Genomic DNA, 24,099 nt, shown 5'->3' on the forward strand with positions numbered 1-24,099 from the left:
ATGCACTATATAACCAGATAACTGAAAACGGTTAATTTACCAAATATGGGCAATTTTATGAGAAGGTGAAATTGTTTATAATGTATTTATCTTTCAGATGCATGCTATTGGAAGTATCTTTTGTGAAAATTACAGGAATATAAGTCATTCTCGGTTCTAAATTCTAATATTATTTTATTATATTTATTGTATCATTATTAGATATTATAGACATTTAATTTACATCAAAAAACAAAAAGAAATAGTTCAAGTTACTGGAAAATACTTTATTTCTACCAAAAAACAAGTGAGGTTCATGGCAAAAACATTAAAAAACACATCAGCAATATCAAAGTTGAACTCCATTTTCTTTGTCAGTTTCTGGCAGGATATAATTTACACTATTACCTCTAGGTAGATTTGAATATTCATAATGATATTGTAAGGGTATGACATTCGAATGGCACGATTTATTCAGATCGGGTTATGTTTCTTTGGAAATTGTCAAAGGGGTTGGATATAAGTGGCAATTTGACGGATTCTTTACTTTACCGCTGATTTGTATGATCTCCTGTTGAGCATCTGAAGCCATCGAAAACTTTGCATACATCTTAGTTTGATCAGATTTCTTGAATGTAGCGACTATAATTTTACTTATCTTTTCTGCAAGATTTCCTTTAAACTATTTGTCTGATATACAGTATGTCCCTGTAAGTTGTATCCATATGGAAAACTTTTTTATTATTAATTTTACGAAAAAAAGTTATTCTTTATAAAAAGCTCTGCATGGTCCAAAACCTAAGATTTAACCATCAAATATCAATTTTTTTGAATATTATACGAGGTATGTCAAAAAGTTTGAATTTCACTCAAGAGTAAAATAGCTTTATTTTTCACAATATTGAAAATTGCTATTATGAAAAGTTGTTTGAAATTAAAAACTGTATTCTAGTATGCAATTACATCCTTCTAATTGATTTTTGTTTTGAAAAATTATGGATAACAACATTATTTTCAGTTATTTTAATTCAGATAACTCTTTTATTATTAATTTACGAAAAAAAGTGATTCTTAATAAAAACGTCTTCATGGTCTAAAATCTAAAATACAACCATATTATGTCAAATTTGATCAATTTTATACGAGGTATGTCAAAAAATATGAATTTCGCTCAAGAGTAAAATACGTTTATTTTTCACAATATCGAAAATTGTTATAATGAAAAGTTATTTAGAATTAAAAACTATGTTTCAGTATGTAATTACATCCTTCTAATTGACATATTCTGAACTATAAAGGTACTTTACTTTTGATCTAAATTTATCTATTTTGACGTACCTCGTATAAAATTGATAAAATTTGATATAAGAGGGTTGTATTGTAAGTTTTAGACCATCCAGAACTTTTTATTAAGAATCACTTTTTTTCGTAAAATTAATAATAAAAGAGTTATCAGAATTGAAATAACTGAAAAAATAATGATAGTTATCCATAATTTTTCAAAAAACAAAATTTTTTCAATTTGAAGGATGTAATTGCATATTAGAATATAGTTTTTAATCCCAAACAACTTTTCATAATATCAATTTCCAATATTACGAAAAATAAAGTTACTTTACTCTTGAGTGGTATTCAAACTTTTTGACATACCTCGTATACTATTCAAAAAATTTAATATTTGATGGTCAAATCTTAGGTTTTGGACCATGCAGAGCTTTTTATAAAGAATAACTTTTTTTCGTAAAATTAATAATAAAAAAGTTTTCCATATGGATACAACTTACAGGGACATACTGTATCATCCCATGACGTAAAATCTTTATGAAGCATGGGGTGAGGTGCATAAGGTTTAGGAATGCTACCAGCTAATTAAAAAACAGTTTTATCTTTTGAAAGAACGTTTTCGAAGTGGATAATATAGCACTCGTGATATTATTTTAAACAGATAAAATGTATAACACGCCACCTGTACCCGTAACTGATGTAAACAAAAATGTACCACTATGCAAAAATATTCTGCCATATGGAATGGCTAACACGGCTTTAAGGCTCTAATACCTGAAGGTAAAATTGACTTACTTGCTAGAAGCAAACTTGGTAGGTGTATTATACGAAATATAACATATTTTTGTAATAAAATTTGGCGCATAAGACATAGCTGCTTTCAAAACCGTTCCAAAAATAAAATGTTTAATACGCCAAACTGGTAGTTCAAACAGCCTAAATCCCCTTTTTACATACATAGAAAAATTCACTGAACCTAATGGTATGTAAAGTCTATTTTACAAAAAGGGGCGTATTATACATTATTTTACCTTTCAAGCGTCGATATAATATAGGGTAGCGAAAAAGTATGCAAACACGGTAATTTCTCGGAAACAGCTAAAACGATTTTTATAGATTTTGGTGAGTAAGGGCGATAATTCAGACGATATTATAGTTGTAATTACATTGTCAAAACTTCAGTTTTTCTGGAAATCTAATGAACTTTCTTATTTCAAATGAAACATCCTCTATATTTTTTGCGTTTTGAAGTCCCTAAGAAATACTGATTATTTTTCTTGTTATATACCCTAATACCCAAATGCCATAATTTCGGAGTTATTGCTACAATTTTTTAAAAAAAGAAATAAAAAAATTATAAATAGGGGAGTGCATATAGATTTTCACTCCGGAAAAAATCAAACAAGATAGAACTTTTTGTAATTTTGTTAAGGAATGTTTAATAAACAACATATTAAAAAGTTCTACTCGAGAAGTGGGTGCTTCATTTTTTATTAAACAAATCAACTACGAAGTTTGATGTTTTTTTAAATAACTCCGAAAATATAAATTTTAGAAAAAAACTGACTAGACCATTGAAAAATTTAGAAAATGTTACAAAAAAAAACTTATATAAAGAATTTTCTAAAATTTAATCTGTATCTTCTATAATTTTTTATTTATAACGCTAAAGTCACCCTTCTCACAAACATTGGCGCACTGTAAACTAGCGTACGGCGAAGTGCATGGTTGAGTTATTTTAATGTAATTCTTTAACTAATGGATCACATGAAATTTTACAAATTAAACATGAAAGAAGACTAATTAAGCTATCTTATGGTTATAATAGAAAGAAATAAAATGTATGGTGATAAGCACGGTGTGGGCGGAAAGTGAATTTACATGAATTTTGTATAAAAATGATTTAAAAATGTGTAACTAATACAATTTTTCTTATAAAACTTTCAATTTTGCACAACTTATCTTTCAATCATCTTACTTAATCATATTTCATTCAAAATAATCTCAAAAATTTAATTCAAATGATATGACGTCTCAAAAAATGTAATATTTGAAATCTTCGTAGTTTTATAGAATTACCACCACTTAAGACGGTATTACTCAAGTTTGAACAGATCTATTATAGTTTTATAAGTACTTTTTTTAAGTTTAGGATGTAGTCTTTAAAATGCACTAAATTATTTTACTTTATAAATTAAATAAACTACTTCTTTTTGAGAAAATTAAGAAAGATAACAAAAATGTAATAAAAAAACCGAAAATTACCAGTTAAAAAATGTTTATACAAAGTGATCAAAATTTTTTTCTGTAAAACTTACCTAAAATACATTTAATAATAAGCTTCAACAATAATAAATGTTCAGTAAAAGAAATTTTTTTAGCTCTTATACAGTATGTCTGCGTAACTGGGAATCTATTGATAACTTTTTTATTATCAGTTTTACGAAAAAAATTTATTCCTTATAAAATACTTCGCATCTTATATAATCTAGGATGAAATCATCAAATATCAAATTTAATCAATTTTATACGAGGTATGTCAAAAATATTAAGTTCACTCAAGAGTAAAGTACCTTTACATTTCACAATATCGAAAAGTGTTATTAAGAAAAGTTGTTTGGAATTAAAAAATTTGTTTTAGTGTTCAATAACATCCTTGTAATTAAAATATTGTGAATAATAAAGGCACTTAACTCTTAAGAAAAATTCATATTTTTTACTTACCTCGTATAAAATTAAGATAATATGATGGTTGTATCTTAGATTTTAGACCAGGGAGAGTATTTTATGAAGAATAGCTTTTTTCGTAAAAGTGATAATAAAATAGTTATCATAATTGTAATAAAATGATGATGAACATCCGTAATTTGAGAAAAAATTTAATTTTTTTTTTCAATTAGAATGATGTAATTGTATATTTAAACATAGTTTTTAATTTCAAACAACTTTTCATAATATCATTTTTTGATATTCTGGAATATAAAGGTACTTTACTCTTTAACAAAATTCATATTTTTGGCATAACTCGTATAAAATTGATAAAATTTGATATCTGATGGTGCAGTTTTAGGTTTTTGACTATCCAGAGCATTTTATAAAGAATAACTTTTTTTGTAAAATTGATAATAAAAACGTTTTCCATGTGGTTCCTAGCTACGCAGACACACTGTATAAGAGCTTCTGTATAAGAATTTTCAAATTGCACTGCCATATTCGGATTCAGCATAATCAAAAACAAAATAAAAACATATTTGATAAAAGTAAAATGATGAATTTAACGGTATTTTTAAAATTATTTATACAAAAAAATTGTTATAGTTTAAACAATCAATAAACAATTAGCGGCGAAATCTGAGAGTAGAACTTTTTACTTTAACAAGTATATAAACTAACAAAAGAAGTTTTAGAAAAATATAAGCTTATTTGAATTTTTCCGAAACAATGCACGTTTTCGTTCTAATTGTACTCGCCTAAAAAGTCAATTTTTTCGGCCCGGGTAGACATTATTTTATATTCTTTGGATCATTAGGTAACAACAAAAAGATCTCTTGTAATTTTTCTGTAAAGTTAATCGTTTCCGAGTTATAAACAATTTAAAACTGAAAAAAATCGAAAAATTACGATTTTTAAGGTTTAAAAACACAAGTAAAAAAATACTATCTTTGAAACCACGACGTATTACCTATATTCAAGTTCAAACCTCATTTTATCAGTTACCGATAAGTAATTTGGTCTTTTGGTCTTATTTTGGTCTTATTTCATATTAAAACCTTGTTTTTTAGTTGTTTATGCAGCCTGATCGCAAGTCCTTTCATACGAGCTTCATTAGCACTTAAAAACGACAATGTTTTAGAATAAAACGTGCAAAAAATTCTTATGAAGAGCTGATAGAAGAAAGTTTGACCTTGAATTAGGGTACGTACTTCATAATTTCAAAATAAAAATTTTTTTCTTCTGTTTTTGAACCTTGAAAATCGTCATTTTTGGATTGTTTTCAGTTTTAAATTGTTTATAACTCAGAAACGATTAATTTTAGTGCAAAATTACAAAAGACCTTTTTTGTTCCCAATGATCCAAAGAATCTAAAATAATATCGTGCCGCGCCAAAAACATTGATTTTTATAATTATTTGTTTCAGTGTTTTTTTAATAAATGTAGCCACAACTCCAAAATTATGGCTTTTAGTTATAGAGAATATAACATGAAGAATAAATCAGCATTTCTTAAGGACTTCAAAACGCAAAAAATATACAGGGTTTTCTATTTGAAATAAGAAAGTTCATTAGATTTCCAGAAAAACGGAAGATTTGACAACAATGTAATTACGACTATAGTATCGGCCGCATTAGAAGATCCTTGCCCACCAAAATCTATAAAAATCGTCTTAGCAGTTTCCGAGAAATTACTTTGTTTCCATAATTTTTCGCTACCCTGTATATAATTTTAGCACTCTGCAAATTTTGTTGGTCAAATAAATTACTTATTTTCAGAGAAAGAGAAAATTCTCTATAGGTCGGAATACAGAACCCTTGGTGACTGTCTATTGCTTTAGCTTTTTACAAATTTATAAAGCATAGAGGCCAACAGGTACGTAGCCAGGAAATGTTCTTGAGGGGGGTCCAAACACAACTCAAATTTTTTGTTAGATTAGACGGTAAGCTATTGAAAAAATATTCAGAATAAATTTTATATCCATATGCAAGATTTAAAAAGACCATCTTAATATTTTAAACATTGCAATAATAAGTGTTTATTACTTTACTAAGATGTAGCATCTATATGACGACAATCTCACCCTAGTAAACTAAGTTGTTTTTAATAGCTGATTTCACCATTGTATCTTTAATATCATTTTAGCGTCCCTGATGATGTTAGTGACTACTAACGAAATATAGGATTCCGTAGAAAAGAGTACACCTGGTCTTCTATTCAGCTGCAGACCCAATAATTTTTGGTTATTAGATATATCATCATCATCCAGCCCTATGCATTCAAAGTTGAAAATAGGCCTCTCCTAATTTCTTCCAGTTCTGTCGGTCTTGGGCTTTCAGCAACCAATTCCCAGCAACCCTTTTAACGTTGTGTGTCCATTTAGTAGGTAGTCTACCTCTACTTCTTCTGTAATTACCACTTCTGTAATTACCTTCTTCTGTAATCTTCTTCTTCTTGTGCCACTCCTATCGGAGATTGGAAATTATCAAGGATACCCTGACTTTGTTTACAGCTGACCTAAAAAGTTCATTAGTGGTGCAGCCAAACCACTCTCTCAAATTCCGTATCCACGACATTCTTCTACGGCCTGGATTCCGTTTTCCTTCTATTTTTCCTTGCATTATATTTTGAAGTAATGCGTATTTATGACCTCTCATCAGGTGACCCAAATACTCGAGTTTTCTTCGTTTTATCGTTAATAAAATTTCTGGGTCTCTTCCTATCCTTCGTATTACTTCAAGATTTGTGATTCTTTCAACCCAACTTATCTTCAGCATTCGACGGTAGCACCACATCTCGGAACTTTCAATATTTTTTATGTTGTTCTGTTTGAGAGTCCAGGCCTCTACACCTCTACACCTGTCCAGGCCTCTACACCTCTTCTGTAATACCACACTGTAATTTTTTGGATCCACCACCGTTCTCCATTCAGGTTACATGGCCAGCCCAATTTCACTTCAACTATGCTATTAGCTCTATGACATCTGTGATGATGATTTGACATCTATTATATGTCTGGCTTTCGATGTTCCAATGAACGGAACAAAGAACCAAGAGACTGAGTCTTTCGTTTCCCATCTTGTTTCTGGGTAAATTTCTTACTCGCTTCATTGTTGAGAACGAAGGTTATACACTGGCCGTTGTGACAGGTATAGTTGCCAAAATTGTAAGGGATTTGTAAATGTTTAGAAAAAATCTTTATTACAATGTTCTAGTACGTAGAGAACTTCGGTATTTGGTTCCAAAGATGATATTGTATTATAGTTACACCATAACATATATTCAGCTTTTATTGCAGTAAGGGAAGTGTCGTGGGAGTAATAGGCATCCAAATTTTCTAACAATTTTGTTTTTCCTGTAGAGTTAATTCAGTTAAAAGAATTTGAAATTCTGATACAATACTTTCGTTTTTGCTAAATCTAATTTTTAAATTGGATATAAGTTGATCCGTACACTGAATAAAAACAGAAATAATCCTAGTAAAAAATAATAATAATTACGTTCACTTCTTCAAAAATATTAATAATAACTTGGAGATAAACTTACTGCCTTGGTACACAACCCGATGCAGTTTTGGGAGGGGTCCGGACCCCATGGACCCCTCCCTTGGCTACGTGCCTGGAGGCCAATAAATAGCGGACAATGGGAGAATCCTGTTCTATAGAGCAGGGGTCACCAATTAGCGGACCATGGTCCGCATCCGGACCGTGGGCTAGTTTTGTGGGGACCGACATTAAAGTCAGAATAAAAGGTGTAGCAATTTTGAAAATATTTGGCCATGAAATTGCGTACTATGTTTGGCTCAACTTATGTGTGCGATATGTGTGCGAAGCCGCTTTACCAAGAATGAACTTTATTAAAAATCGGTACAGATCTCAGCTAACAGATGAATATCTCAACTCCCTAATGAGAATTAGAAGAGAAGAACAATTTTTTTAAACAAATTCAAAATTATCTCTTTGGACCAAAAAATGTATTTCTAGTTTTTTAGGTGTTTTTAAACAAAAAAGGTTTCTTGTCATTTTTCTCAAAAGTTTTCGAATTCTAAGCGATTTAAAATCTGAAAAATGCGAAAATATGCATTTTTGAGGCTTGAAAACTCATTATGTAAATTATTAGATTTCAGGTTGTACCTAAGTTAAAGTTTATACATTTAATTTCAAGATTCTTATGCGTAGTCGGGGCTTATTTCAATATAGACCGTTGTTTTTTAATTGTTAATTATGCCCCTCCATTTGACTTTAAAGCCGCTGCGCGTCGCACTTTGTGGTGCGTCTCTGTGGCTTTTATACATATGCGAAAAATTCCCAACAAATACCAACAGACATTTATTAAAATTTTATAAGTTATTATTAACATAGTTTTCTTAATTATTTATTTATTTATTAATTTAATTATTTTCAATGTGCTAATTAAATAAGCCAATAAAAACAACGGTATAAATTAAAATAAGCCCCGATTACTCATATATCATCAGAATCTCGAAATTGAATGTTTAAACTTCATTTTAGGCACTTGCCAACCGCAAAAATAATAATTTACACATGAGTGTTCAAGCTTCGAAAATCCTAATTTTCGGATTTTTCAGATTTTAAATCGGTTAAAACTCGAAATTTATCAATTTTTGAGAAAAATGAAAAGATCTTTTTTGTTTAAGATGACCCAAAAATGCTAAAAACATATTTTCGTGGGCCAAAAACGTGATGTTTTGGTTTTGTTACAAAAATTGTTAAATAATTTCGGCCCAAAAATTTTGCTAGGGACCCTTCTGATTTGTTTATAAGGGATAATTTTTAACAAGAATCCGCAAAGAAATCGAATTAGAACAAACAGACACAGGTAGCATTAAATCCGGACCCCGGAAGTGTCATATGTTTTCGAAACGGACCCTCAGATTGGTTACCCATGCTATAGAGAATAGAAAATTTTCTATAGGTCGGATACTCCACAGGAGGCTCTGAAAACTATAAAAAGAAGGAACATGTGTCAGCTGATGGTGGTGGCTCCCGAATCTTATTAAATCTAGAGCTGTATTTCCTAATTTCATTTTACTCATATTTGAGTACTAAGGATGCAGAATTATGTTGGAATTTTATCTAGATAAGCGGGCAGGTGATGAATGTATATTGTAGATTCTTCCTTTGTCCGCCTGTGTGTTTTATCGGCCATTTATCGGCTTGCAAGCTTTATAAATTTGTAAACAGCTTAGGCAGTAGATGGTGTCCAAGGATTCTGTATTCCGATCTATAGAAAATTTTCCCTGTCTCTAAATTGATGTCGCTAACGCGTCCGTACGCATATCATATTTTATTATTTTGCTTAGTGGGACAGCCAGAATTAGTTCGCTTAGGGATACACCAGAGGTGGCTCTGATGACTCTAAAAAGAAGAAACATATGTCAGCCGATGGTGGTGGCCCGCGTAAAATCTAAAACTGTGTTTCCTTACTTGTTTTTAGTAAATGGGTTTTTAAATAGCATCAAAAAATTTTATATGGACTGATAACTCTACTGGAGTCTAGGTCACTCTATAGACTATAGTACGTGATCCATTTAGTACGTGAATAGTACTCTTTTAATCCATTTAACGCAGTGGATTATTCCGCAATATTATGTTTTGCTTTGTCGACTATTTTCTTGTTTTCTCCAGTCCTGAATATCTTATCTCCAGCTGGCAATCTCCATTTCATATAATACCTCTACTGTCGTCTTTCCATCTCTTTTCAGCTTTCCTGTTTGTCTGCTTACTACAGGTTTCCAGTTTGTTATCTTCCTAAATAGTGCGCCTTCTTCGCTTCTTTGTACGGGCTCAAACGATCTCAGTATTTGTGCTTTAGTACATTTTATTCTATCCTCTTCTTCGGGAAGATAGTTAAATATGTTATTACATGCTTCATTAGTCTGCTATATTCCCCTTGTTCCGTCTCTGTTGAGGCTGTATTCTTCTCATAATTTTTCCTTTAATTATTCTTTGTTTCAAAGTTTTTCTTGGTTACTTTTCCTATTATTATTTGTGAGTATCTCTTTACAACGTCTCTTATACTAATTAAGTATTTTGTTTTATTCTAATTGATTATTAGTTTTCTTTGCTTCTCTTATCAATGTCGGGAATGTTTCATCTAACTTTTGTTTTTCACGCGCTGTCAATACTTCGCATACTTCGAACAGTTTTCGACAGATTACCCAAATTATCTCGAATTTTATTGCATAGATCTCAAAGACCAGTGTCCTTTTTGTAATTTATATAATGTAATAATAATTGTACAATTTGTAAATTAAAAGTGCAAATAAACTGAAACGTAACAGTTCAATTCTCGTTACTATATGGAAAAAATGTTTATTATAGAACTTACTTTACTTTAAAAACGAATAAAATGAGAATTTATTCCACGAGAACTTTAGTTATATATACTCTCGGTGAATTTATAAGAACGCTTCCTTCTATTTTATTTCTATATAAACTTTACCTAATACCTGTATGTATTTTTCAGACAATGCAAGATCTTTCGTACAAAATCCTCTTTTTGAATTGTGTACATTTTCTTTTTAGGATTTGTTATCCTACAAGTGCTGACGATATTGTTGTTTAAGCACATCAAACATACAATACAATATGCCTTACATACACTGCGTTGTATTAAATTTTATGTTATTTCCCAGCATATTGAAACTGTTTTAAGTTAGTGATAGATATGTATTTTATTACGATACGTTCAGCAGTTCCAACCAACAATTGTTAGTATATCAGATAGGTAAGAAAATCAATATATGCACAACTTTTCATACCTTAAAAATGAACAATTTAAAGTAACAATTAACGATGTTTTTCACATTTTTTAAAGGAAGACAGGAGACAGGTTGCCACGATTTCGTTAGAAATGGGCAGAGCTGTCAATGCTAAATAAGATAAAACTATTTTATTGCCAGAACTGATTGATTAACTACACAAAAACAACAGAAATCTTTACATCTTTTTCATCAGAACAATAATACCAGATCCCACACGGCTCATATAACGTCCGAGTGTTTCGAAGGAGAAAAATATTAACTTGGTGGGATATACTGCATACATCCTTGACACGTAACAACATGCAACAAAAGTCTATAAGAAAATAGCTAACTGCGAAAATGCACGTTGCACGTCGGTGGTCAAATAGTCAGTTCTTTTCTATGGACGTAAAATGAACAAAACACCCTCTTTGTCCTGTCTTAATAGAGTTGTGGCATTTGGTATTCCACACCGATGCTTTATCTTGTTTAACTAGGAATATTGTTGTCTGCCAGGTCGACGTTTTCCCTCAATTGTTCCTTCTGATATTAGTTTTGCTATCGAGTATCGGGGTCCCTCAACACATGTCCAAGATAAGATATTTTACGATGATATACCATATTTAACAATTGTCTTTCTACGCCCCTTCTTCTCAATAAGTCGTCCTTTGTGAGGTTCCACGACATACGCAGCAGCCGCCAAAGGATCCACGTCTTGAAGGATTTGATCTTCTTTAAAGTCTTTATATACTTGAAACGAATAAGCGATGGACTACCCCAGCTAATTGAAACAATATTCGAAAATATTACCCCAATCAACTAAGATAGCCATCGTTACACCCTCAGCTTAGCTCAGTCACTCAGGTGTGTGTTCGTCTTGTCCTAACCTTAGATATGAACTCTGAAAATTGGAATGGAAGCAAACAAAACATAGTTTTTAACTAGTCATGTTTATTGTTCATAAAGATATAATAAATAAAATGACTTAGTAAATTGCATTAACAAATGTATTCAAATTCTTGCCAAAAACTAACAATTCTGGATTATACTTATGGCTTTTGGTAGCTGATGGTATCTTCTTGATGTCGAATGGTACTGCTGTTGTAGACTCCTCGTAGGCCTGGACGGATCTTCGGCCCAAGGCCCCTGCAGCTAGAGGTGGTGGTTGTGCAGTCTATATGTCATGGTCTCAGGTTGTCAGCCATCTGGTGCATCGCCGGCGATGGGCTTCATACTCCCGAAAGGAGAAAGTAGATTTTATTCCCAAAAACTGTAACAGTAAAACACATATCAACAATCAAGAAGAAAACCAAATTGTACCTTTGCCAAATAGTATTCAGGAATAGTAATTGGCAAGGTTAAATTACATAGAATTAAGATGAGGAGAATAGTTAAAGTTTTGATTACTAAACGTGCATATTAATAGATGAAAAGAAATATAGAAGTCAAACACATGGTTGAACATTTGAAGGTTAGATAAAAAACATTAGAAAAACTGTTAGACAGAGAAATATAATTACAATATAATATTATTCTTACCCCAAGAGGAATGATTTGATGGATCAAAATGATTTAATTTTGGAGTTACATGCCTTTTTAAGGATTAATTTTTCCCTTCCAGTTTGTGTCTTCTGGTAGGGATGAAGTATGAAGTGACACTTTCATGACAGTGCGACATAGGTGGCGGGCATTTTCCGAATTGAGACAGATACTTACGGAGTAAGAATGTATACAGGGTACGTTCAGTATGTTGATTTAAATGAAAAGAGATATAGTAAATAGAAGATAATAAAAAAGGGTAATAAAATGATAATCAAAGACGATAATAAAAGAGGATAATAAAAGAGGGAGCCAACCGATTTTTATTAAAGGGGAAAATGGGTAAACCAAGTAGAAGAAGATAATGATTAATGAAATATTAAAGGAAATAAGGTAAAATAATTATTTAAAAATAAAATATCAAAGATGTGACGTTTGTAACGTTACATGCTACTACTTACTATATACTACTTTGATACATCTATCTTCAAGGTTTGTACTTGAAAAGCATATATTGTTGTCATATACTATTTTCCAAACTCTGCTCTGAAAGGATATTAAAAGCACGCGAGAAAAGTATTAAGATAAGGAGACACGTTGTCGACAACGTTGTTTAATTTGATTTTGGAAAAGTTTATAAAAATTGCGAAGCAGGAAAAAGAGTGGAAAATAATATAAGGATGAAAAAATCACAACCTTTGTCAATACGAAAAGAACTAGATGCCAAAAGTACGTCCAAATAACGGCTAAGAAGAGAATGACGAAAATGAAATCAGGGGGAGGTAAATAAAGACAAGATGTTTAGAAAAGGATTAAAAAAACTAAGACAAGTATATGTTATAACTGAAAAATATAAAATACCAAAGAAGATAACGACATTTTATCAGGTGTGTATTGAAAAAAAAAGACACGTAAGGGTTGTTCTTATTAAAAAGGAAGAAAATAGATCACAACTACTTTTTATTATTATAAAAAATTTTTAGATTTTAGGACCACACTGTAACTAAAATATACAAAGCAGATTATATTTCACAGTCAAAACATTTTCTAATTTCAAAAATGTGATGTGTAGATTGCTAGTCACGATTTTTTCGTCACGTCCATATACGTCACGTCCTTGGATTCTTGTTTTCCACGGACGTGGCAGAATATCCATGTACGTAATTTATCTTACAAGTAACAATATATTTTATTTTAAAACAGGACCACACTGTAACTAAAATATACAAATCTGATTATATTCTACAGTCAAAACATTTTCTAACCTAAAAAATGTGATATGTAGATTGTTAGTAACGTGTTTTCCGTCACGTCCGTGGACTCTTGTTTTCCACGGACGTATCAGAATATCCACGGGCGTGATTTATTTTACAAGTATGATTATATTTTATTAAAACAAAATAAAAAAGGAAAGGTTTAACTTAGTTTATTGCTAACTTAATGTAACATTAAATATTGCACATCCTATTTTACGCACCCTACGTGCATAGGCATTAGAAATAAAAATACTTAGTCAAGTTCGTGGTGACATCATGTTCGCGGACTATACAAATAACTTGTTTGATTTGTTCATGGAAAAAATGCTGTATATTTAGCTTGACCTCTAGCACTTCTTGTGTATATCTCAACTAAGTTACAAAGAAAACATATTTATTGAATCTTAGTTATTTTAAAACTTAGTTGTAAAATCTGCCAGTTTATTAAGAATGACCCGTAAATGAATGTTTTCATAAAATCCTATAAAAATTAATTTTTTTCCAGTTTTGTATTTGTTAAGTGAACCGTATTTTTGGATATCGATTTCCGTAATCTTTATTATTTTATTTTGATATTACTAAAATTTGTACGTTTTTTTCCTGATATATATTTTCAAAAATATTCGCCGTATATTGCAATCATATTAAAATGCTGATTCGTAAAGTTGTTTACTCTTTGATGACGAAACGCACTCGTAGCCCGTGGCACTTGGCATATTCAAATAATATGCTGTTGTCAGCTGTGGTAGAATAATTTGTAAATTCATGTGGGATCAACTTCAATACGTTCGTAATAAAGTTTCTGATTGTATATATTTCTCTCGATAGACAGAATCGGCATTGGGAAGTTGCTTAACATGGTCAAGGACGATTCTATCGATTTAGTTTACAAAATACGGCTTAGTTTGCAGACAATTAGAAAAAAATTTCACCTCTAACAACAGTCATATTATTGTAAATAACTTGAATATTTTGGTCATATGGTAAGAGGTCCTTGTTATAGTCGTCTGGGTTTAATTATGGAGGGCCAAATAAAAGGTAAAAGAGATGTAGGAAGAAAATGAACCTTTTGGTTACGAAATGTAAGGGAATAGTTAAGCAAGAAACACATTATGAACGCCCGGCACGGCACAGCCCGGCACGGCACAGCACAGGCCGGCACGTCCAAAAACCCATTTGTAACGGCCGGCACGGCACGGCACCGGAAAAATGATCATATATTTTAAAAACTATCGTAAAATAAAAGTTTTTTTCTACAACCGTGTTAAAAATGCAATTTTTAGCACTCCATACGTGCGTTAAAAATGCTACTTTAAGGCACTAGTGCTTTAAAATATTTTTAAGGCACTGCAGTTCGTATTGACCGTATAGACAATTTTGATGTAATGTCAAAAAATATAAAAATGGAATGTCAGTCACGTTCAAGTAAAAGTTTTGGTAGATATTGTCCTGTAATTACGTTTGTAGAAAAAATATTGTATGATATGCGTGTTAAAAAGTACATTTTTAAAGCACTCATGTGAATTGCAGGACTCGCTGTCGCTCATTCTGCAAACTTTCACATGCGTGCTTTAAGCGTGTACTTTTAACACTTATATCATAAATAACTATTAAAAGATATAAACTACACAATTTTAATGAATATGCATCATGTTAAAAAAACGAATTCATGGTTAAAAGATAATGTACGTACCTGTCCATTGATCAAAATTTTCGGATATTTGTACCCATGTATTGTCCTTTTTCTTACTATCATGATAACTTGAGTCCCATGCATCATACAAAAATGGTATTCTCTGACACTCTCAATGAAAAGTTCTTCCATATTATTTTATTTTAAAAGAAACAAAGCGCTTTCAATTAAAAAATCAACAATATATCTGCTTTTTACCAACAATTATGACGCACTGGCGCCGACTGGCCGTTCAGGCCGTTCGACTTCAGCAAGAAACCCATTATGAACGGCCGGCACGGCACAGCCCGGCCCGGCACAGGACAGTCCAAATTCATTTGTATAGTTTTAAATGCAACGTAACCCATTATGAGCGGCCGGCTCGGCCCGGCACAGGCCAGCACGCAAACGGAACGGCCAAAATTCTCCGAGGAGAATAAAATCCGTTGAAGTCGAACGACCTCAACGGCCAGTCGGCGCCAGTGCGTCATAATTGGTAATAAGCAGATATATTGTTGATTTTTTAATTGAAAGCGCGTTGTTTCTTTTGAAATAAAATAATATGGACAAACTTTTCATTGAGAGTGGCAGAGAATACCCATTTTTGTATGATGCATCGGACTCAAGTTATCATGATATTAAGAAAAAGGACAATACATGGGTACAAATATCCGAAAATTTTGATCAATGGACAGGTACGTACATTATCTTTTAACCATGAATTCGTTTTTTTAACATGATGCATATTCTTTAAAATTGTGTAGTTTATGTCTTTTAAAAACTTTTATTTTACGACAGTTTTTAAAATATATGATCATTTTTCCGGTACCGTGCCGTGCCGGCCGTTACAAATGGGTTTTTGGAGGTGCCGGGCTGTGCTGTGCCGTGCCGGGCTGTGCCGTGCCGGGCGTTCATAATGGGTGTCTTGCTTTCAACGGATTTTATTCTCCTCGGAGAATTTTGGCCGTTCCGTTTGCGTGCTGGCCTGTGCCGGGCCGAGCCGGCCGCTCATAATGGGTTACGTTGCATTTAAAACTATACAAATGAATTTGGACTGTCCTGTGCCGGGCCGGGCTGTGGCGTGCAGGCCGTTCATAATGGGTTTCTTGCTTTAGGCAAGAAACCCATTATGAACGCCCGGCACGGCACAGCCCGGCACGGCACAGCACAGGCAGGCACGTCCAAAAACCCATTTGTAACGGCCGGCACGGCACGGCACCGGAAAAATGATCATATATATTTTAAAAACTATCGTAAAATAAAAGTTTTTAAAAGGCATAAACTACACAATTTTAATGAATATGCATCATGTTAAAAAAACGAATTCATGGTTAAAAGATAATGTACGTACCTGTCCATTGATCAAAATTTTCGGATATTTGTACCCATGTATTGTCCTTTTTCTTACTATCATGATAACTTGAGTCCGATGCATCATACAAAAATGGGTATTCTCTGACACTCTCAATGAAAAGTTCTTCCATATTATTTTATTTCAAAAGAAACAACGCGCTTTCAATTAAAGAATCAACAATATATCTGCTTATTACCAACAATTATTACAATTATGACGCACTGGCGCCGACTGGCCGTTCAGGCCGTTCGACTTCAACGGATTTTATTCTCCTCGGAGAATTTTGGCCGTTCCGTTTGCGTGCTGGCCTGTGCCGGGCCGAGCCGGCCGCTCATAATGGGTTATGTTACATTTAAAACTATACAAATGAATTTGGACTGTCCTGTACCGGGCCGGGCTGTGCCGGGCTGTGCCGTGCCGGCCGTTCATAATGGGTTTCTTGCTTTAGTCTGAGCTCAAACCAACTATTTAGAGCTGCTGTAAGTGAAATAAGAATTGCCGTGTTGATATCCAACCTTCGATAGAAAATGAAACCTTAAGTAGAATAGGAGTCATATCATTCACACAGGTATAATAAACATGCACGCAAGCAATAGAAACGAACCCGGCTTGTGAGACATGACATTCTTTCGAAAATTACGTATTTATAGGTGCTAAAATTCACAGAGACAAAGAAGAAAGGCACCGGTACTCAAATAATAATAGGAGATAGTAATATGCTAATTTTTGGAGAAGTAAAGGAAACGGAATGTACTTGTGCAGGAGTAGCTTGTTTGATACCCAAAAACAATATAAAAATGATAAGAAATTGGGAGTTTAATAATGAAAGATTGCTGAAGGTATAGTCCTGTCGCCAGGGGGGGTACAACGGCCTCGTTAATTCAGATGGACTTACTCAAGTTTTTTTTATGTATTTTGACCCGTAGAACACGAATTTTTTGGGTAACAGTTGATCCGGATGTCGATAAGATTGTTATAGACCAAGAACTTGAGGAATCAAATAACAGCGATTTTTGGCAAAACAAAACAATATTTTGTATTTTTTGGGCCATTTTAAGTAAAAAATATTTCTACAAGTTTTTTCGTAGGATGCACAGTTTTCGAGATAAACGCGGTTGAACTTTAAAAAAATCGAAAAATTGCAATTTTTGAACCCGAATAACTTTTGATTAAAAAATAAAATAGCAAGTCTGCTTACCGCATTTGAAAGTTTAAGTCAAATTATATCGGTTTTGATTATTTGCGTTGGTAAAAATTTATTTTTTTATTGTTTAACAAAGCTATAAACACGTAGGGTTTCCCGTGCTTTTACATGCGTTTTAACGCATGTAACGTAGAAATAGTCTTGATTGCACTAGTACCTATTCTACCTACTCGTTCGATTTTAAATGAGAAATCATAGAAACATCACTCACGCACTAGTTGTTTGTAGCTTTGTTTAACAATAACACAATAAATTTTTAGCAATGCAAATAATCAAAACCGACATAATTTGACTTGAACTTTCAAAGGCGCTAAGCAGAATTGCTATTTTATTTTTTAATCAAAAGTTATTCGGGTTTAAAAATTGCAGTTTTTCGATTTTTTGAAAGTTCAACCGCGTTTATCTCGAAAACTGTGCATCCTACTAAAAAACTTGTAGAAATATTTTTTGCTTAAAATGACCCAAAAAATACAAAATATTGTTTTGTTTTGCCAAAAATCGCTGTTATTTGATTCCTCAAGTTCTTGGTCTATAACAATCTTATCGACATCCGGATCAACTGTTACCCAAAAAATTCGGGTTCTACGGGTCAAAATACATAAAAAAAACTTGGGTAAGTCCATCTGAATTAACGAGGCCGTTGTACCCCCCCTGGCGACAGGACTAGTATCAATGAGCTGCAATAAAAATGAAGTGGTGATATTCGTTATAGTATACGCACCAGGCAAAAATGATAATGTCTTTTAATAACTTTTTTAAACATATTAAATGTGTCATATTTTTCATTCAACTGTTCTAATTCCTTGCATTTATCCTCCATCGATTTTTTAAGCCACCTTTATTTTTGTTTAAATAGTTTCTGTCTTTTTTGTATTCTGTCTTGTTACCGTTTTCAGTTTTCTTCTCTGCTCCATCAATTCCAGGATTGCATCAGTCGTCCATTGTTGTTTTATGCCTGTGCAGTATTGTTGTATATTTTTCCATTATATTTAAGGTAAGATCTTTTGTGTTCCATATGTCTGTATTGTTTTCGCTTGTTGATTTCTTTAGCTGATTATTTAGGTCATTTTCTGTCAGCATTTTGTTGGATGCTGAGATATTTAATTTTATTGTTTTGGGGATTATACAGTTAATAATTGTTATATAGTTTCTGAAAATAGTTCTATAGAGCGACAATTTTGGGCGATGTATAAATTTTGAATCTATGTGTATGAAAGCAGAATGTATCTGGTTTTTGTATCATTTTTTAAATTTTCTTTCGACATAGAAACAATATATATTTACGTGCATTTAATTATTTCAGACATATTCCAGTACCATGGTATATTATTTATTAAAACTTTGCTATATTTTTAAACACCAACATTTATCAAATCCAGATACACAGAAAGAATTATCATTTATTCCAGGAAAACTAAAACTGATCAGTCCTTTGATGCGAAGTTAATCTTGTATCTACAAATGCGGATATCCGTAGCTGGACGCACGGAATTTTTGGTTATTGACGGTATTCTAAAAGGACAAGGTACATCACATGGATTTTAGACCCTCATGTGAACTTCTGATGAGGACTGTGGATGAATATTATATTTATCAATGATAATGCCTGCCTCCTTCTCACATAGAATTCAAGCGGTTAATGACAACTTTGATACAGAAAGTATTCGCCGTTTGGAGTGGCCTATGGAATCTCCAGACATGAACCCCATTGAACATGTATTGGGTGTGCTCTCCGGAGCTGTTCATTCTCGAAGGAATCGTCCTAGAACCCATCATAAACTTATAGATAGTTACCTGTATAGAATAATGGGAAAATCTGCAACAGGAAATGATTAATCGACTTGTTAGTAATATTAAATCTCTAATCTAGGCTTGCGTCGATACATGTGGAAATACACGATATTACAACTGTGAATTAGTTTGTTATATTAAATTATTTTATAATGGTTATACAGTTTCTGCAAATAGTTAATAAATAATAGTGACAATTTTGGGCGACGCATTACTTTTGAATATATGTCTAAAAAAGCATAGTGTGTCTAGTTTTTGTATAATTAAAAAAGAAATTCAACATAAAAACATACACTCACCGGCACAAAATTCCGCCACCCAAAATTTTTGAATAAGTTTGACGATTTATAATTTTATTATTATTTGTAATCCGATTTTCAAGATTCTTGTTTTGTAGGTACATGTATTGGTGTTGTTTGTTATCATTCCAGTAACAAAATTTTTTGGCTTAGGTGGCATTATACGGGGGTGAATGGAAGCGTTGTATTTTCTGCTAATTTTAAAAAATTCTGTGGAAATATTTGAGAGCTGATTTTGTTTCATACTCCTTTTGTATTATCCTGGAGCTATCACTAAGATGGTTTTTTGAATTATCTGAAAATCTCTTTTTATGTAAGAGTTGTACAATTTTTTGTTAATAAAAACACCGATTGACTCATAAACTTAAATATCTTAAATAGAGGTTAAATTGATTAGAATGGCATGCTTTAAATTGATTAGAATGGCATGCTTGCAGCCCAGATCTCAATTCTGTTGAGCATTTAGGGGATGAATTAAAAATAGCTGTTCGCCGTCATCCTAGGCCTCCAGAAAATTTGGTACAGTTATGGCCCTGGTAGAGGAATATCGATATCGGTCTGTTCTCCAGGCAAGGATAGCACATCTTTATTCGATGCCAAACAGATTGCGAGCAGTCGTTGATGCGTGAGGTGGACACACCCGCTATTGAATTGTTTTGTTTTGTGGTTAATTTTGTTTTGTTTTGGTAATTTTAGTGCGTTTGATATTGTTAATTAATAAATTTTCAAAGCGATGCTATTTTATACATTATTTTCCAAATAAATGCAATTTTATTTATAGCTTTTACTAGAAAAAAGACATTCGGATAATTAAAAAAAAATCTCAGGGATACCTCCAGAATAATACAAAAGGAGTATGTAACAAAATTGGCTCTCCAATTTTTCCACAGAATTTTTTAAAGTTATGAGAAAATACAATGCTTCCATTCAACTCCGTTTAATGTCATCTAAGCAAAAAAAATTTGTTACCGGAATAACAACAAACAACATCAATACATGTACCTCCAAACTAATGCAATAATCTTGAAAATCGGTGTACAAATAATAAAGTTATAAATTGTCAAACTTAATCAAAAATTTTGGGTGGCGGAATTTTGTGCCGGTTAGTGTATATTTATGTGCATTAAATTATTTCAGACATATTCCAGTACCATGGTATATTATTTAATAAAACTTTACCATATTTTTAAATACCAACATTTATCAAATCCAGATACACAAAAAGAATTATCAGTTATTCCAGGAAAACTGAAACTGATCAGTCCTTTGATGCGGAGTTGATCCTGTATCTACAAATGTGGATATTCCACATTTTGCATTTCGCAGCCTTTTAATTATTAACTACAATTCTGACGGAAATACGATGCGATCCAATTTGTCATCAGGACATTGCAAATTTTAATGATGTACTGGCACGTGATCCTCTCTTCAATTATCTATTAATAAGAGTAAATTAATTCTAAAATTTTGGTGTATGTATGGAATCAACAAACATGATCATATTAAAATCATTAATTTGCGATATAAAAAACTGTAGTTTATCATATAATCTAAACAATGTGTGTGAAAAATGAGAACAGATTTTCAACCTCCACCTCAATAGATTAATTCATTCCCCAGAAATCACCCATTCAGAACACCCAGGTGTTCTTGCTTTATAACTATTTTATTCGATTTACCAAGTCTATTTTTTTCTCCAGTCTCTAAATTACTGCTTAAGCATCTCGGCTGTCCCTTTCAGTTTAACGAGTATATCCCCCACCCCGTTATTTTTCTTGAGTTGGTCCACCTTGAGTATTTACCCACTTCTACCCTATTATTCATATTTTTGATGACCTCGGAATAGGTTATCCACCCAGTTCTAATAAGTAGGTTCTTTTCAGTTTCCCCTGTCGCCCCTGTTTCCTTGCTCCTTACTAAAAGCTCCCATTTACTAGGAGCTCCCACGTAATATTTTCCTTTCTGCCTGCAAAATCTAGGGCTTTCCTCATTTTAATCTTCTCTAGATTGCTTTCCAGTAGAACTCTTACATGGTCTATATCCTTCCGTAACTGTTTTATGGTTTCGATTATTTTTACGGCCAGTTTATGTTCTTCTTTTACCATCCTCTTTACAAACTTCCTCTGGTTTTGCTGTAAACATGATTTAAATCTGTTTTCAATAAAGTCTGTCTACCCTTCCTCACAGGCCTTAATTGTTTCTGCCAGTTCTTCCCTTATCCGTTTTATAAATTTTCCAACGCACCCTTCCCTGTTCCCTTGTTTGATTATGATCAGACAATTTGTCCTTTCTACTGTCATCATATCTTTTTCTTCAGGTGCCTTGTCCATTTCTTCTTCTTGTTAAAGTTCCCTCTCCTATCGGAGGTTGGATATCATAATGGTTATGGTCACTTTGTTGGCTAATGCTCTGAACAATTGTAATGAACTACAGCTAAACCATTCTCTAAGGTTCCTCAGCCAGAAGATGCGTCTTCTTCCTATGCTTCTTCTTCCTTGGATCCTTCCTTGCATAATAATTCTAAGCAACTCATATTTTTCTCCTTTGGTAAAGTGACCCAAATATTCCAGTTTTCTAGTTTTTATACTATTCATCATTTCTAACTCTTTATTTAAAAGTCGCAGAACTTCAACATTGGTAATCCTTTGAACCCACTGAATTTTCAATATTCTTCTATAACATCACATTTCGAACGCTTCTATTTTTCTTATGTGTTGTCTCGTTAATGTCAAAGCTTCTATTCCTTATAGCAATATAGAAAATATGTAGCATCTTAGAGCCCTCAATCTGAGAGGCAACTGAAGGTATTTGTTTGTAAGCAGTGTATTAATTTTTATAAATGCTTGCCTTGCAGTTTCAATTCGGTATACATAGTTCAGCAGATGACAATTAGAACCACTACCGTGGGGTAAGTTTTGGAGCAATGAGTGTCTCCTACTCCCTGTGCCTCTTCTGCTGTCCCTTAAATAATTATGTGAAGTACTCTATATTTACTGAGCCTCAAAACTTGACCCGAGTAGGTATTCCAACTTTCTTTACTTTAAAGTTATTCTTACCTCTCTCTCATTACCTATACCGCGTAGTACCTCCTAGTTGGTCACGAGATCAATCCACGGTATACGTAATATACGTCGGTAAACCCACATTTCGACGGTTTCTACTTTCTTCGTTATTGTTGCCTCATTATCCAAGCCTCCATTCCATATAACAAAACCAGGAACACAAAATTTGCTTCATGCTAGTGAACGACGCTCTTACTTTCTCTATTCTTACACATATTATCTCCTTCGCTTGATCCCAACTCGATTTAACTGTTATTCCTAAGTAAGTGTACGAATCCACGTGTTCAATTCTTTGATTGTCTAATATCAGTTGCCTTGCTCGTTGTTGGGTTTTGCTTATTAGAATCCCTGTCTATTTCTTTAAACCATACCACTATTTTTGAATTTCTGATAAAATTAATGATGGAATCAAGTATCGACTTATCTGAGGAAGACAGGAGAGCTGTAATATTTAGCGGCAATGAAAACTCATGCTGAATTAGTTCTTGATACAGAATTGAAGAGGATTGAGAGTTCAGAGAACATTCTAGAAATATATGATTTAGATCACCAATAGGGCTTTTCATCCATTGTCTTTTGTTTCGAGCTTCTGTCATGTGTCGTCTAATATTAATATATCTACGTCATACGTCATTGGTATATTTATACCAGTGATACAAACCAACGACAAATGACATAAGCTCGAAACAAATGATTGTGAATGAAAAGCCCTATTGATACATTGTCACAACTACAGACAGGAGAGTTAAATATTCCGATTTTATATAAGTGAGATGGAAAGCGACCATGGTTCAATTTTAAACGAGTCAATATTGACATAGCAGTACCTACATAGGTACAAAATATTTCAAATTTATTGATAATTAAAGTGATCTAGTTTCTTTATTAAAAGCGGCGTCTATACATAAGCTCCCCTTTTTAGAAGACTAAAAACCGGAATTAATGTTGTAATTTTCAAACAAGAATATTCTGTCTAAATTCTTAACAACGACGCTGGCATATTACGTTGTGCCCGTCCTAATTTTAACCGCTGGCGCTGATACCGAGCGGTAATTATCGGCTTGCACGCGCTACAAAACACCGGCTCCGTCACCAGAAATAGCCCCCGTAGAGAAACCCCTGTTCTGTTTTCTCCTGTTACGACCCACTTTATCAGTGTAGGACTTCAGCATCAAAAATAA

The sequence above is a fragment of the Diabrotica virgifera genome, chromosome 4 (assembly GCF_917563875.1).
Source record: "Diabrotica virgifera virgifera chromosome 4, PGI_DIABVI_V3a".
NCBI classification, from domain to species: domain Eukaryota; kingdom Metazoa; phylum Arthropoda; class Insecta; order Coleoptera; family Chrysomelidae; genus Diabrotica; species Diabrotica virgifera.